The sequence below is a fragment of the Canis lupus genome, chromosome 22, assembly GCF_003254725.2.
Source record: "Canis lupus dingo isolate Sandy chromosome 22, ASM325472v2, whole genome shotgun sequence".
NCBI lineage: Eukaryota > Metazoa > Chordata > Mammalia > Carnivora > Canidae > Canis > Canis lupus.
The window spans coordinates 58861173-58875520 of NC_064264.1; the positions used below are offsets into that span (position 1 = coordinate 58861173).

Sequence of the window (14348 nt, forward strand, 5' to 3'; positions counted from 1 at the left end):
TCTGTGTCTCTGCCTCTCTCTATCTCTCTCTGTCTCTCATAAATAAATAAATAAAATATTTTTTTAAAAATGGGCTTTGCTCAGAGGGCCGGCAGGGCATCAATGCTGCCAGGTGCACTGGAGGTGCTCGGGAGGGTAGGCTGGGTGCTGGAGCCTCTCGAGGACCAGGCACTGTGGATGCCTGGGTCTCATGTGTGTGTGTGTCGGGAAACACCTGCTCGCTGGGGCAGGGCGGGATTGGGATTCCCAGCCCTCCGCACTGCCCGGCCTGCATGCTGCAGCCCCAGCATGTACCGCTGCTCCGCGCCCTCCACATGCGGGAGAATTTAGCAAGCTCCAGTTGAATTATTTTAGACCATTTGAAATCACCTCACTTTTCCCCTTGGTTTTTGGTTTCTGGGTATTGTTAAGAGGGAGAGAGACTGATGTCTCTGCCCATCAGCCAGTGGCCTTTGGCTTTTCCTGCCAATCAATGTGTCCCCAGGAAACTCCCCAGGGACAAGCAAGTGTCGGGTCCGTGCCTTGCTGTGGGTGTGAGTTTGGGAGGATGAGCTGAAAAGCCATTAAGAAATGGAAGTCCATTCATAGTTGGAAATCATTTTCCAGTGAATCACTGTCAGAGAGAGAAGCCATGCCAGCCTCTGCCTCCTTGGCCCTTCCTGCATGTCAGATGGTGGCTTCCAAGAACGTGCTGTTGCTTCACTTGACAAAGAAATCACTGCTGAACCGAGCAGCTGGTGACTCTGTAACAGCGCTGACCACAAGTCCCAGATGTGAAGCAGGTAGTGAATGTGTTTATCACCAGCAGCGTGTCTGAAATCAGAGAAATGGGGGAGAGGCGGGCAGAAGCCTCTGCCTGATCCACGCAGGTGCTGCGGCTTCCTCCACCCACGCACAGGTAGGGAAAAGCGGTGTGGTCACCGGGCCTTCAGCAGCAGCAGGACACCGCCTACCTGGAAATGCATGTCGAGAGCGGCCCTACGCTCGCTCGGTCTTCAGGAAGTGCTGCTGCCACCGGAGCATGCCAGTAAATGAGCAGAGGTGGTCTGCATACAACCCCCCTGTCGCACGACCTGCTCTAACGGGAATCCAGGCCCAACTCGGGGCACGTTCCAGGCAGGGTTAAGTTCCAGGGGGGCGAGCGCATGAGCTTATCACAGCCTAGTTACACACTGAGACATGCATAGTTGTTCATTAATGTATTAATAAGCCAAGCTGATTTATTTCCCTCCTGCGCTGCTAGAAGATGACTTCTCATAGCCAATATCCCGTTTACTCTGGTGTATTCTTTTCCTTTCTGTATTTTTCTCTCTTTCTGTGTATATATATATGCTTTTCTCCCCTCAGCAGTACTTCTAGCTCTGTTTAGGATCGATGCATACACGGGGGTCAGCAAACTGCTTCATTAAGACCTGCTCCCTGAAAGGTGCAGGAGCTGGCAGGGCTCCTGCCGCTGGCGCTGGTCAGAGACATTGGTCCCACGAGGCTGCTGTGGCCCACACGCACCCGGCGGCCCACGGAGACAGGCTGCGTGGAGGGCAGAGCCTCTCCAGGACACAGGGACTCTCTTCCTGGAAATCAGATGGGGATGGACAGGGCCCCCTCCCTGGCCCACATGCAGCTTGGGGCTTGGAGACAGGCTAGATGCACACACAAGTGACAACCACAGGAGAAGGGCGGTGGGACCACAGAGGAGCGGCATTGGGTTTCACCAGAAGAAAGGAGCAAAGGCCATTCCAGAGAGAAGGAGAACGCCAGCCAGTCCTGGAGATGTGAAGGAACCCAGTTTAGACTGAGGAGAAGGGAGACCCAGCCACTGCAAGGCGGGGTTAGGAGATGACCCCAGACAGACAGGCAGAGGCCAGAGCGCCATGCTCCCACACTCACCGTGGGCAGACGGGGACTGCTGGGAAGACAGACACCAGCAGTGTCCCCACCATGGTAGGTGTGGTGGCGTCTAGATTGATGTGCTGCTCTGAGCTGAGTGACGGACAGAAGGAGAAGGATACTCAGGATACTCGCTGTTCCTGAGTTCTTGCCGGGAGCAGGACTGTAGGAAACTAAGTAGCAAGTTCACTTTTAGGTCTAGAGTGTCTGTGGGTCCAGAGACAGAGGCGCCAGCAGCAGGCTGCCCTGGCGCAGGGAGAGTGGACCAGGGTCCTCACCTGGAGCAAAAGGAAAGGAAGGGTCGTGGCAGAGCCCAGTCCTTTACAGAATGGAAACCAGGAAAGGGGAGCAAACAAGAAAGGTCAAGGGCACAGAGAAAGCCCAACATGAGCTGATGTCCTCAGTAGGTGCTCCAAGGATCCGGAAGGCTGAGAAAGGCCTGCAGCAGCCATCACACCAGTGTGTCCCTTCCAGGACAGTGTGTCTAGTGGCTGGGCAGAAAGCAGCTCGCACGGGTTCGAGGTGTGGATGGGAGACAGGAACGTGTTGGTTCCGTCCGAATTCAGGAAAGCCACTCGCAATCCTGACACTTCCCAGAGTGAAGCCACACTCTGAGGGGTGAGGTCAGGGCAGCCAGAGGCTCACCCCAAGGGGTCTCCTGAGTCCCACCAGAGGGCCTCCACGTGGTTCAGACAGCAGCAGCCTGGCCAGGAGCCATCTCCGTCCAGCTACTGTCGGACCACATGCACACTCTGACGTGAAAGGCCGTGCACGGGTGCAGACAGAGACTTCAGCCCCACCCAGTGCTGCCACAACCTGCTGCACACCACACGTCTGGCAGGGCCAACTCAGCGGCTATGCTGATGATGGACAACACAGGAGGGACATCTCCCTAGGACATAAGAACCAGGCCTTTCTGGGGGCATCTCATGAAGATGCTGCACTCCAGTGGTGTGGTGGTTAAACTACCAGGACACAGGTGTCTGCCTTGGAAATGGAGCTGTATTGCATCGTCACCTTCCATTTTTACGGATGAAAATTGCTTCTTCTTTTTTTCGAACAAATGCCTTTGAGAAGAGTGAATGTTCTGGAGGTTGTTTTTGCTCTATGTTATGAGAACAGTGCACCAGCTGAGTCACTTCTCTGGAATGGATGTTAATGTCATTTGGTTTCCTCCCGCCCAGGACCCCGGGTTTCATGTCTGGACAAATGAGCCATCCATTATCTTTCCACCAGACTGAAAAAAGATCAATTTCTCGTGGTTTGTTGTTCTTTTTTTAATTGCGGATGTGTGTTCAGTGTCCGTCCAAATAATCACTCTAGACCGGGGAGTCTTCGGAGGGAAGTCCAGGAAGGCCAGGATGTCCAGATAACCATCTGCAGTGTCAGATGCGATCGTGAGCGCCAGCCCTTGGTTGGCAGGATGGAACCCTGATGGCAGGCTCAGATCTTCAGCTCCCTCACTCACCCTGCGGCCAATGACCATTGTCGTCATGTGGCCCTGACTGGCCAGCAGCTCCGGGGCCTCCACTACGGCACAAACGTGTTATCACTGATAACATCTTTCTAAAAACTTTGCGGCACTATTTCCAAAATATCTGATACTTTTAAAGATGTTAATAAGGAAGACTGAACTTTGAGCTGGCTTACTGTCTGCCATCAAAACTTCCCCGACACCAAATTTCAAGGACAGTGTGGAATGTGAAAAATTAGCGGATGAGAAGGTGCCAGGCCACTCCCCCACCAACCAGCCGTGTTACCTGGTCCGGACCACTTGGGGCCCAAAGTTAGATAACGAGTTTCTCTAGGAGATGTTTGTAAGCTTGTAATTCCACGTGTCCGTGGATAGACATGTGTGGAGGTGCCCTAACGTGCTCCTGACATCCTGGGCATCCTCCAGCTCTCACACATATAACCTGGCCAGTTGATAGACTACCTCCTGCTTGGACAGCCCCTCATGGTTAGGGACCATGGAAGCTCCCACACACTTGATGCATAGACTTCTGCCTCTGGTGCAGACATCTGGTCCTCCTGTTTCCAGAAGCCTCCGGTCATGAGTCTCTGCCCATGTCTCCCTGTGTCTCCTTCAGCACCTCTCCCATCTTTCAGGGGTTCCTTCCTCTCACGCTTGCTCTTAGAAACAGTTACCATTCTCTCTGCAACATCCGATTAGAAGTCACTTTCATACCTTTTTATTTTGTAGCCACCAGCTGTGATGTGGTCTCCTCCTCCATCCAGGGGAGCCTGCCACCCATCAGAAACAGTGGTGGCAGTGCATGGCCTGGTTTTCCTGGTTTGGGTTCCGTGAAGTCACCCAGTCTTTGTGGCCACGACAGCCTTCTTCTCAAGGAAACTGCTCTAGCAAGAGGAGTACACTTGATTTTCCAGCAACTTCACTGTATCTGAAAACTCATTCTCAAAGGTCCAGCTAACCCTTTATCTGGGAATTGCTTAATGATTTAGTCTTCTTACCATAAGAAAACCTCCTCATCCATTGAGAAGCCCACTGGCATGATCTTCCCCCAATAGCAGATCTGTCCAAGGACGCTGAAGAGAGTGCAGTGCGGTCTTGAGATCCATCCACCTGCCCCACTCAGGGGTCTTGATGTCCTGACGTTGCCACCCAGCATCCTGCAGTCCCCAGCCCCCCTTGCATACCTTTTGACCAGAGTTGCTAAAAAGTAACAGAAGTGATTTGTTTGAGTTTCACCTTCTCTTTCTGCCCAGGTCACTTTCTAGCAGGAGGGGGATTAATGAGCCATGAAATGGCCACAATTGAGCAGCATTGGGTTACAGAGAGGAGCAAGTTCTTAGATCATCACCCCAGGCTTGTGACTGGCTCTGTTTTGTTGGGTCGGCATGAACCCCAGGCACCCATCTGCTTGTTTCTATCAATTTGTCCGTTGCCTTTGGCTTAACTGTAGTCTCGTGCAGATCCATGAAAGAGACGTGTTCAGAGTCCAAAGTCATATCTGTTACTCAAGGGGGGTTCATAGGTGCAGCTATAGGCCCGGTCCCTCCTCAAGCCAGCCGAGCGGCCCGCCCACCCCTTGCCTCACCCTCACCCTCAAGACTGCCATGGGAGCACTACCTGCCCCGCTGAGGGTTTGCAGTCCCTTTGCTGTGGGAGGATGCTCCACGCTGTGAACACTCTCAGCTCTAGAAGTGTCGGGATCCACCTCTTGGAACTCTGCCCTGGGTCTGGGTCTGTTGGGTCCTCCAGCATCCCTATCTTCTTAGGATACCTTCCTCTGGGCAAGTCAAAAGGGAAGGGTATTATGAAATAATTAATTGCTGTCAGCTCAGCTACCCTGTGAAAAGAAAAACAGAATTTGATATATCTTTAGACACCATTGGAATTCTGCAATGAAAATTTTCATCAGAATTCTCCCCATAGGAAGTTCGCTCCCCGTGACAAACGAGGGACCTGCCCTTTGTTCCAAGGAGGACCAAGGGGGTCCTGCCCTTTGTTTAGGTGTCATGGTAACCTAAAACAGTCACAGAATCTGGGAAGCAGCAAGTCTGAGGTCGGAAGTGGGGCGGGGTCTGGCTCCCCAGGAGCGCGAGTGAGCGCCACCCCGTGCTGGCCGTGAGAACCGCAGGGGCTCCTGGCCTGCTGGTACAAAAGGCAATGAGGTGTCTCCTGCTCATGTAAAGTTAAATTTTTATTCTAAAACAGAAATGTTCAGTAAGCGTTGAAAACCTTCCTCTTACAGCTTTTCACAGACCCGCATTGGCAAACTCACCCTTTCCCCCCATAACCTTTACTCATCCTGAGTCACAGCCCTTGTGCAAAATGGTTTGAGCATATTCAGCTTATCACCCACGGCTGTCCTTAGACGGCCTGGCTCGAATATGACCAGAGCTGAACCCCTGGAGGAGGGAGCCCTGGCATTCCAAATCCCTGGCCTGTGTCCTAGCTCTTGACTCCAACAGATGACATTCTTTATCTGTCAGATCCTGCAGTTTTGACCGGGCTGGTGCCCCTTCCCACCAGCCTGGGTGGTCTCCATTTGGGATCCATGCTAGAGGCCTGGGCAGTACCCTCCCTGACCCTGCAGACAGGTAAAACCAGATCGCCCAGCAGGACCTGTAATCAGTGATCTGCCAGGGGCCGGTGTGGAGCAAGGCAAAGATCTAAGGCCAGAGGTGACATGCTTTGGCATGCTGGGACTCAGAACCAGACAGTGACAGCTCTCCACAGTATAACCCGCTGGCGCTGTGCTTCACAAGTGCCCCAGAAATCGTGAACTCATTATAATGACCCAAAAAGGGTCTAAAAGCAAAAGGCCAGGGCACCTGGGTGGCTCAGTGGTTGAGCATCTGCCTTTGGCTCAGATCATGATCCTGGGATCCTGGGATCAAGTCCTGCATCAGACTCCCCACAGGAAGCCTGCTTCTCCCTCTGCCTGTGTCTCTGCCTCTGTGCGTGTATCTCTCATGACTAAATAAATAATTTAAAAAAAAAATAAAAACATAAAATAGAAGAAGGCCCTTTCCCAACACCCAACACCCACTTTTACACCCAACGATAAAGGCCGTTGGCGTTGGGAATGTCAGTCATGCCTCTTGGCAGGCAGCGTCCTACGTCACTCCTCACTCAGGGGCCCTGCCCGTGTGACTCGAGTGACGAATCAGATGAAGCAGCTGCCTTTCAGGCTTACTCAGGCCTCTGGATGGGACACTGCTCACAGCAGTGATGCAAGCCCAGCATCCAGTGGCACCACTTGCAACTTCTCACAAAATACACTTGAAACGTAGTTGCTTCTCTTAAAGCTTCTGAAGACTTAGCTCAGGTAGGTTAGCTAGGCTTTAAAAGGTGAGGGATGTCATTTTGTTAGAATGAAATGATTTTTTTTTCAGAAAAGAAACTGTGACAAGAAGTAAAAAGAAGTGGCCCAAACTGTGCCGTGCCCTGTGGAGCTGTCAGCTCTGGCACTCTCTGAGCCTGACTCCTCTGACAGGAACAGCAGGGCTTTTAGGACAGGATCCGAGGCGTCTCTGAGGACTGGATGCAGGAGTTCCATCAGACCCAAAGCAACCCAAGTGAGCCTGCTGTGTTTGTGTTTTTTTTTAAGTCACTGGAATAAGTTTCCTGGCCTTCAGGGATTTGCTTCTCTAACGACCCTGGAAGTGAAAATATCATAAAGGCTGAAAATACAGGAAGATTTCATCCTAAGGCACCTTGCTGGGCTGCAGTTGCCATCTACCATGAGGAGCTTCACTCAGTCCTCTTACAAGGGGGCCAGGGAGCAAGCCTTAGGTCTTAAAACTAAAGATCTTAGAAGCCTTGTACATTCAGTTGACAAACATAAGCAAGGCCTCCAAGGGTCAGTAGTGGGAGTCCCCTGGCCATGGCAGGAACCCCGAAAGCACCGTCACAAGGATGCTGTGAAGTGCTACTGGGTGGAGGGTCCACAGAGCTGTGGGTAAGACCCTTCACCTCCCTGGGCTGCTACCTCTCCAGTCCTGTGTGGGAATTAGATTTGTTCCCTGGCTCCCAACCCTGGCTGTGCATCTGAGTTGCTTGGGGACATTGTCAAAGATATGGATTTCCAGACTCTTCCTCCCCACCCCAAAACTGCTAGACTAGAAATGCTTGAGGTTTGAGACTTCCCTTAACTGATGCTTTGGCAGCCAGCCAAGACCGGTCCTGGGGCAGAGACCACACCCAGGGTGATTTTCTCAAGCTCCAAAGCACACCCCAATCACTCTGGATCCTGTGGAGATGCCAATTCAATTCAATGGGTCTGGGGCGGCCTAAGGACCCTGCGTGCTAATGAGCTCCAGGTGCCGGAATGCAGCCTCTCTGAGGACCTGCTCCAGATGCTCTCTGCGGGGCCTTCTGAACCGGATATTTTATGAAGCCTTCGGGAAAACAATAGGTGGTGATCGGTGGAGAAACAGAGATGCAGGTCTGGAAAGTGACATGATACTGGTCTAACCTGAAATGACTGTCGCTTCCTAGGAGAATCTTCCAAGAGAATGAGGCCGATGCTCCTGGACCCGAAAGACAGGCATTTTGTACAATATCCAAGAAGGGAACTTTCTTTTACCCAAAATAAAATGAAATCCATACCATAGGTGGGAACTTTGGAGCTGAGTTTCTCTTGAGTTTCTGTATACTCACGTTTCTGTGTTTTTACTGTTTCTCCCTGCCTCTGCAGAGGCTCAAGCATGGGCCGGCCACATCAGATGTTACCCCTTGGAGTCCCTGCTTGTGAGCCGCGTTGGCTCCTAGTGTTCCAGCCAGTCTGGAAAACAGTTCTGCAACTTGCTGATAGAATTAAACAGACTCTTACCATCTGACCCGGTAATCCTGTTCTTGGGTATTTACAAAAATGTGCCTGTACAAAAAAAAACCACACTTGAGTGTTTATAGCGGCCCAATACACATGCCCAAAAACCAGAGGTAATCCAGGTGTCCTGCAGTGAGCGAATGGATAAAGAAATCATGGTAGTGGGCTGGGACACAACACTCGCCGGTGACCAGAAGGAGCAGCTGGGTGAACAGCAGGGTGGGCGAGCCACCAATGAGACATGTGGCTGAAAGAAGCCAGACTCGCCGCGGGACATGCCACTGTGGGGTCCCACTTGCACGATCATCTGGAAGAGGCAGAAGCAAGCTGGAGGGGGAGCTGAGGCTGCCCGAGGCCAAGGAGGAATACAGGGGGCCCTGGCAAGGGGCTCTGAGTGCCGTAGAACTCACACGACCTCGCAGCGAAACCACGGGCTGTACTGTAAATTTATAAATAAACTCTTAAATGGAAATGGTATATCACTTCACAAAAACAAAATAGCAGACAAGTAGGTCAAAGCCAGGGAATGAGGAGGAGGTGAAAGGGGAGGTATCACCCCTTCTGAGGACAGACAGTGTGGAGCTCTCTTTCAAACTTGTCCTCTTTGGGGACATTTCAAATAAAGATTAACAGGAAAATTTTTTTTAAAAAAAATCTGTGTGCCACACCAAGTTGAAACCCTCCCTTACTTTTAACCTCTTTCCCTTTGTTGGCCAAATTTTTTTTTTTTTCCTAACAGACCAGCTCAGTATAATGCCAACCTCAAGAATAGTTTTCTTTCATGTGACTGTTTAGTCTAAATGCAAAGTGGATATAACTGCTGGTTCTGTTCCTGGTCTGTGCCAATGACTCCAAAAAGGCGCTGTGCACGCCTGCTGGCCTGGTTGATAACCTCAGCGGAGAGCCGGGCATCTGAAGGCCCCAGACATGTGTGTTTCCTGCGGCTCCCCCATCTGCAGGCAGCATTCCGGGGGCTGTTGGTCCATCACGGGGCAAGGACAGAAACTCACAGGGCCTACGTACATCACTAGAAGTGTAATCGGAGGAGACTAGTGAGGGATTGGCAGGTGCAGATGACACATGCAGATGAGTGGCCTGCCACCAATGGGGCATGTGTGCACAGCTAACCGTTTTAATTACCTATGGTTGCATGATTTGGTAACTCCAGAATCGCCTCCTTCTCTGGCTGTCGCTTTCTGATCTGTAAGTGTAGCTGGAAGCCCTTGTGTCACAAACTCGTGAGGATAGAAAGGCCACTTGGTGAGGATGCTCTGAGCATTAATATTGTATTCTGTGCCATTAGTGCTCAGTTAGAAAGAGTGTTTGCTGCCTCTGGGAAGCTGATCCCTCCAGAACCTGCTCCTCCAGCCCGTCCTCGGCTGCCGTCTGTGCTCCCCAGGGCCCTCCGCTCAACCACACGCGCTCTGTGTCTTCTTGGAAGACGGGAGCCTTGGGAAATCACGTCGGTGTGTTGGGCAAGCAATCGCGTTTAGACAAACGAAATGTATTCATTGCTGCAAGCAGGGGAAGACTTTCCCAGAAGATCGACTTTTCCAACATATGCCAGGCAAAATCACACTCAGACCATAAAAAGCGTGGCCTCACATTGGGGTAAAAGCCCTCAAGTGTGATGGCCCATGTGCTGCCTATTTTTAGAATAAGGAACAGAGTTTCCAGAAATTTTGCTCCTATGGGTCGGGAACAAGAGATGATCCAGCTTCTCCACTTTAAAATGTGTATCCGTCTAAGTCAAATCATTTCAGGAAAAACAGCACGGCAGTGTCTTACAAGTACCGGTGGGGACTCTGGTTTTGTTCTTTATGAAGACTGTGTGTCGTGGAAGCCAGGGACATCCTGGACTTGTCTTTGACTCCTGGACCTCATTTCAGCCTGACCAGCTTCTGGTTCTGCGGCTGGGTGGGCTGAGCGCTGGACGGCTCTCTTTCTGTCCACCCCGCGCTCCACAGACCAGATTCCAGACACAGACTCCAGACGAGGCCTTAGTTTCTGTGGGTTTTTTTTTTTTTTTTCATTTCCCTAGCAGACATTTTTAAATAGCATTTGGCTAAGTTTTTCTAATAAGGCATTTTAAGTGTCCACTCTTCTTCCTTTGCAAATTATCTATCTTGTAAATTCACTTATAAGGACGTACCAGAAAGACTTGGTCAAATGCGACATGCCTGTGAACACCAGGCCTTGTCTTCTTAATCTCTGCCTTTATCAGACTCCTTTTCTGTTTGTTTTTAGGTTAATTTTATCATGTATTTTTTACATGGAATTCAGTGAATACTGACAAATGAGTACAGCTATGTAACAACCACCAGAATCGAGATATAAAACAGATTTGTGGCCCCCACAAAGCCCCCATCTGTCCCCTCCCTCCTCCTCTACCCCTGGCCACCACTGCTCTAGGTCCTGTCCTTGGTTTTGCCTTCTCGAGAATGTTGCATAAGTCAGATAGTGTAATAGCATCCTCTCAACAGGACAGGCGGCATGTGCTTCCCTCCAGACCTGTCCTCACTATTGTGTACATGGGGTTAGGGTTGGGTATTGCTAAGTGGCGTTCCACTTTATGAACATACCAGTTTGTCCACTCATCAGCCAATGGACATTCAGATTCTTTCTGGGTTTTAGCTAAAATAAATCGAGCCATTGTGAACAGTTACCTGTAGGACATATGTTTAACTTTATAAAAAACTGTCACGCTTTTCCAGAAGGGCTGCCCCACTCTGCATCTGCACCAGCAGACTCCTCTGAAGCCCCCCCCCCCGCAGGACCCCGCAGGACCCAGGGTGGTCTGCCTGTGTGACTCACCGCCCCAGGGCTGCGGTTGTCTTACCTCAGACCTACCTGGTGGCCAGCGGTGCAGACCAGCTTCTGTGCACTCGGTTTCCATCTGCTCACCTTCTCTGAGCAAGGGTCTGTTGAGATCTCATGTGGGTTTTCTCTCATTCTTGATTTCTAGGCATTCTGTCTGTATTCTGGATAAAAATCATGTATCAGATATGTGTTCTAGAAATATGCTCCCCAGAGGCCTGCTCCTTATTTCTTGACAGTATCTTTAAGATCAAACCCTCCAGTGTTTTCATTTTTTTTTCTTTCATGGCTCATGATCTTTGTGTCTCATCTGGAAATGTTGGCCTAACCCAAAGTCACCAAGACTCTTCCCTGTGTTTTCCTTTAGAAACATCAGAGTTTAGCTCATAGGTCCAGGCACAGGACCCATTGTGACCACACTTTTGTACCTGGAGCAAGGCAAGGGTCAAGGTTTGTTTCCTTAACATGGATGTGTTCCCTTTGCATAGATGCTGGTGCTACAGTCTGTGCCAAATAATTTTGGAAAGCAGGAATTCTAAAGCCAGTATGAATCTACCCCAGATAGGTGGAACCCTTCATTTGGAACAGTACTCGTGGCAAGGCTGATGTTCTGTTATATGAAATAAGAAGCTATAGACAAAAGGTGGCAGATTTAGCAGGAGCTCTGTGTGGATTAGGCAGCTGCCCATTGCTAGTTGTGTGTTACTATACAGGTTGGGGACTATGCAAATAAGTCCACGTTATTATTAGCTTGGAATACAATGTCCGTTCATCCTGCCAGGCTCATCCAAAAAAAAAAAAAATTGCTCACAAATGGTAATGATTGTCCCTAAGAACAGTAGATTCCAAGTTTTAGTGAAGGAATTGGTTTTTTTTGGATCCTAAAAAGTAGTCCTTCCCGGCTTCTGGGCCATTTTTATGTATTTTCTAACGAGCTGGGACTTGGGCTGGAATCCCCAGAGGGTCACCAAGAAGGGCAGCCTCTGGAGGGCCGAGAAAGCCTGGAATCCACTGCCAAAAGCCGAGGAAGGGAGGGGCTGCCCAGGGGACTGGAGAGGATATGGGGTGTCTGCTGGGACCCACTGCCCATAAAAGGCAAGACAGGAAGAGCAAACTTCAGAAAGAGAAGGGATTTCCTACTATTCACATGTTGGCCAGTAAGTCATGAAAGGTTTATTCTTATTTTACCAGGAAAATACTGTACTGTAAATTTAAAATCCTGATGTGCAGTGAAGCAGGTTTTATCCTTGGAAACACTTCTCTTTATCCGTCCCTGGAAAAGGAAGCTCTTCTGACGCTCCTGCCCACCGAGAACTGTACGGATAATAAGCTCTGGATGGAAACAGGCACTCCTTGGGGTGGTGGGATGGGAGGTGACGCTTGTGGGACCCCCACTGCTCACCAGTCCCGCTCCTTCATGTCAGTGTCTGAAGGCCCAGAGTTATCCACTGGTGCTCCCAGTTGATGCAATCCTACCTTTTCTCAGAAGTGAAACTTCCAAGTTCAGGAAAGCTAGTAAGTGTGTCAGGACTTTAAGAGCATTCTGTCCACCGCCGTGGTATTTAAGCAATGTGTATTCAAGTCTGGACTCATTCTATCCGCCTTTTCAGGCTTGAGGTTCCAAAGCTGACCCTGGATCCCACACATACTCCACCAGTGATTTGAAGAAGGGAGAGACAGGGAGCAGCCATCCATCCTCGCAGGGATCAAAGTTTACTCTGGCCTGTTGCAGACAGCACTGGAGCATAAGACCATGAACATTTAATTAGGAATAGTCCTTAGCAAACATAACTATTAGATTTTCCTTTGCCTGATGCCGTAAGCTCAACCTTTCTTCTAAAATCCTCCTTCATGCTTGAGATTTTTATTAAAAGATACCAGTCCTGGGCAGCCCAGGTGGCTCAGCAGTTTAGTGCTGCTTTCGGCCCAGGGCCTGATCCTGGAGACCTGGGATCGAGTCCCACATCAGGCTTCTTGCATGGAGCCTACTTCTCCCTCTGCCTGTGTCTCTGCCTCTCTGTGTGTGTCTCTCATGAATAAACAAATAAAATCTTTAAAAAAAAAAAAAAAAAAAGATACCAGTCCTGCTATGGGAACGTCAGGAAGGGAAGGAGGGTGGTATGGGGCAGTGAGCCTCACACTCTGCTGCACAGAGTAACTCCTGGAGATGGTGTTCACTACACCTCGGCAGGGGTGGGTCTGGGCCAGGCCTAAGACTCTGCATTTCTCATGGGCTCCCAGGTGTTGCTGACACAGCTGCCAGACCTCACTCTGAGCAGCAGCAGTGTAATGGCAGGTGGAAGGCTTTGGGATCACCCTATCCCAGACCTAACTGCGTGACAGTTGGCTCTTTGGGGGTAATGGTCAGTCATGCATTCGGCAGGGGGTATGAAATGAGATAAGCAGTTTTTGAAAACCTGTAACAGTGCTTCATCCCAGAAGATGCACAGTTAAATGATGCTTATCTTTGTCCTGTTTCTCAGCAAGGAACACATGGATATGAATCAGATTGTCTGGTGGGTGGGGATCACATACTCTCTCCTCAGTGTCTGCTGGCTTTTAACAAATACTTTGTGGAAATACGTTTATCAAGTAAATTGCAAGAATCTTAGGAGCTTTTGAGATTTGTGCAAAGTCATCCAAACTAAAATCCAACTCTGTCTGGGGTAATTTTTGTTTTCAGTATCACTTCCAATAGAAGGAAGGGAAGATATGGAAACAAGTTTTCCTATTGTGACTTTTCCACCAAGGATGGAAGTTGAAGGTCATTAGCACAAAGGAAGATCCTTTTCATTACCTGGTCATTCCAGCCACTCATTACAATCAAACTAGATGCCCTGGCGGGCAGGATATCCTCGGGGAAATCTCAGGGCTGACTGCTGAAACACAGCCAGGTCTTAGACCTTGACGTCAATGCCCATCTAGCTCTAGCAGCACAGGGCGTACCCCGTGGGCAAGAGCGAGGGTCTAGTCCCTGGGGACTAAGGTCTAATTCAGAGTCTCTCCAGACTCTTCCTGGCCCTCCCCAGGGCGGAAGCTGGATGGAATTTGTGAAATGTTCCATCTGTGAGAAGCTCAAGATAATCTCTTCAGAATGACACCACCCTCACACCCACTACGAGGGCTGTAATTTTTAAAAAATGGAAAATAACAAGTGCTAGCAAGGTTGTGGAGAAATCAGGAACTCCCACACATTGCTGCTGGGAAGGCACATGGTGAGGCCACCGTGGAAACCAACATGGAAGCTCCTGAAAAAGTTAAACAGAATTGCCCAAAGAGATGGCAATTCCATTCCTAAGTTTATACCCAGGAGAGTTGAGAAGAGGTACTCAATTCAACAGATGT

The 14348-nt window shown here is 50.0% G+C and overlaps 1 protein-coding gene and 1 long non-coding RNA gene across 6 annotated transcripts in view; one reads left to right on the forward strand and one right to left on the reverse strand.

The window, feature by feature from the left end:
• Positions 1–14348, forward strand: part of COL4A2 (collagen type IV alpha 2 chain) — a 538879-nt gene that overhangs the window by 454461 nt on the left and 70070 nt on the right. The window lies entirely within an intron of this gene.
• On the reverse strand, positions 771–11351 carry LOC112656119 (uncharacterized). 2 transcript variants are annotated; one of them, XR_003134136.3, is made up of 3 exons: positions 11037–11351; positions 4979–5198; positions 771–4859 (listed from the first exon to the last, which is right to left on the reverse strand). It is a non-coding gene; the product is annotated as an uncharacterized LOC112656119 (long non-coding RNA). The 2 variants fall into 2 exon arrangements; XR_004808056.2 differs by having other exon boundaries at positions 771–1764; positions 1888–5198.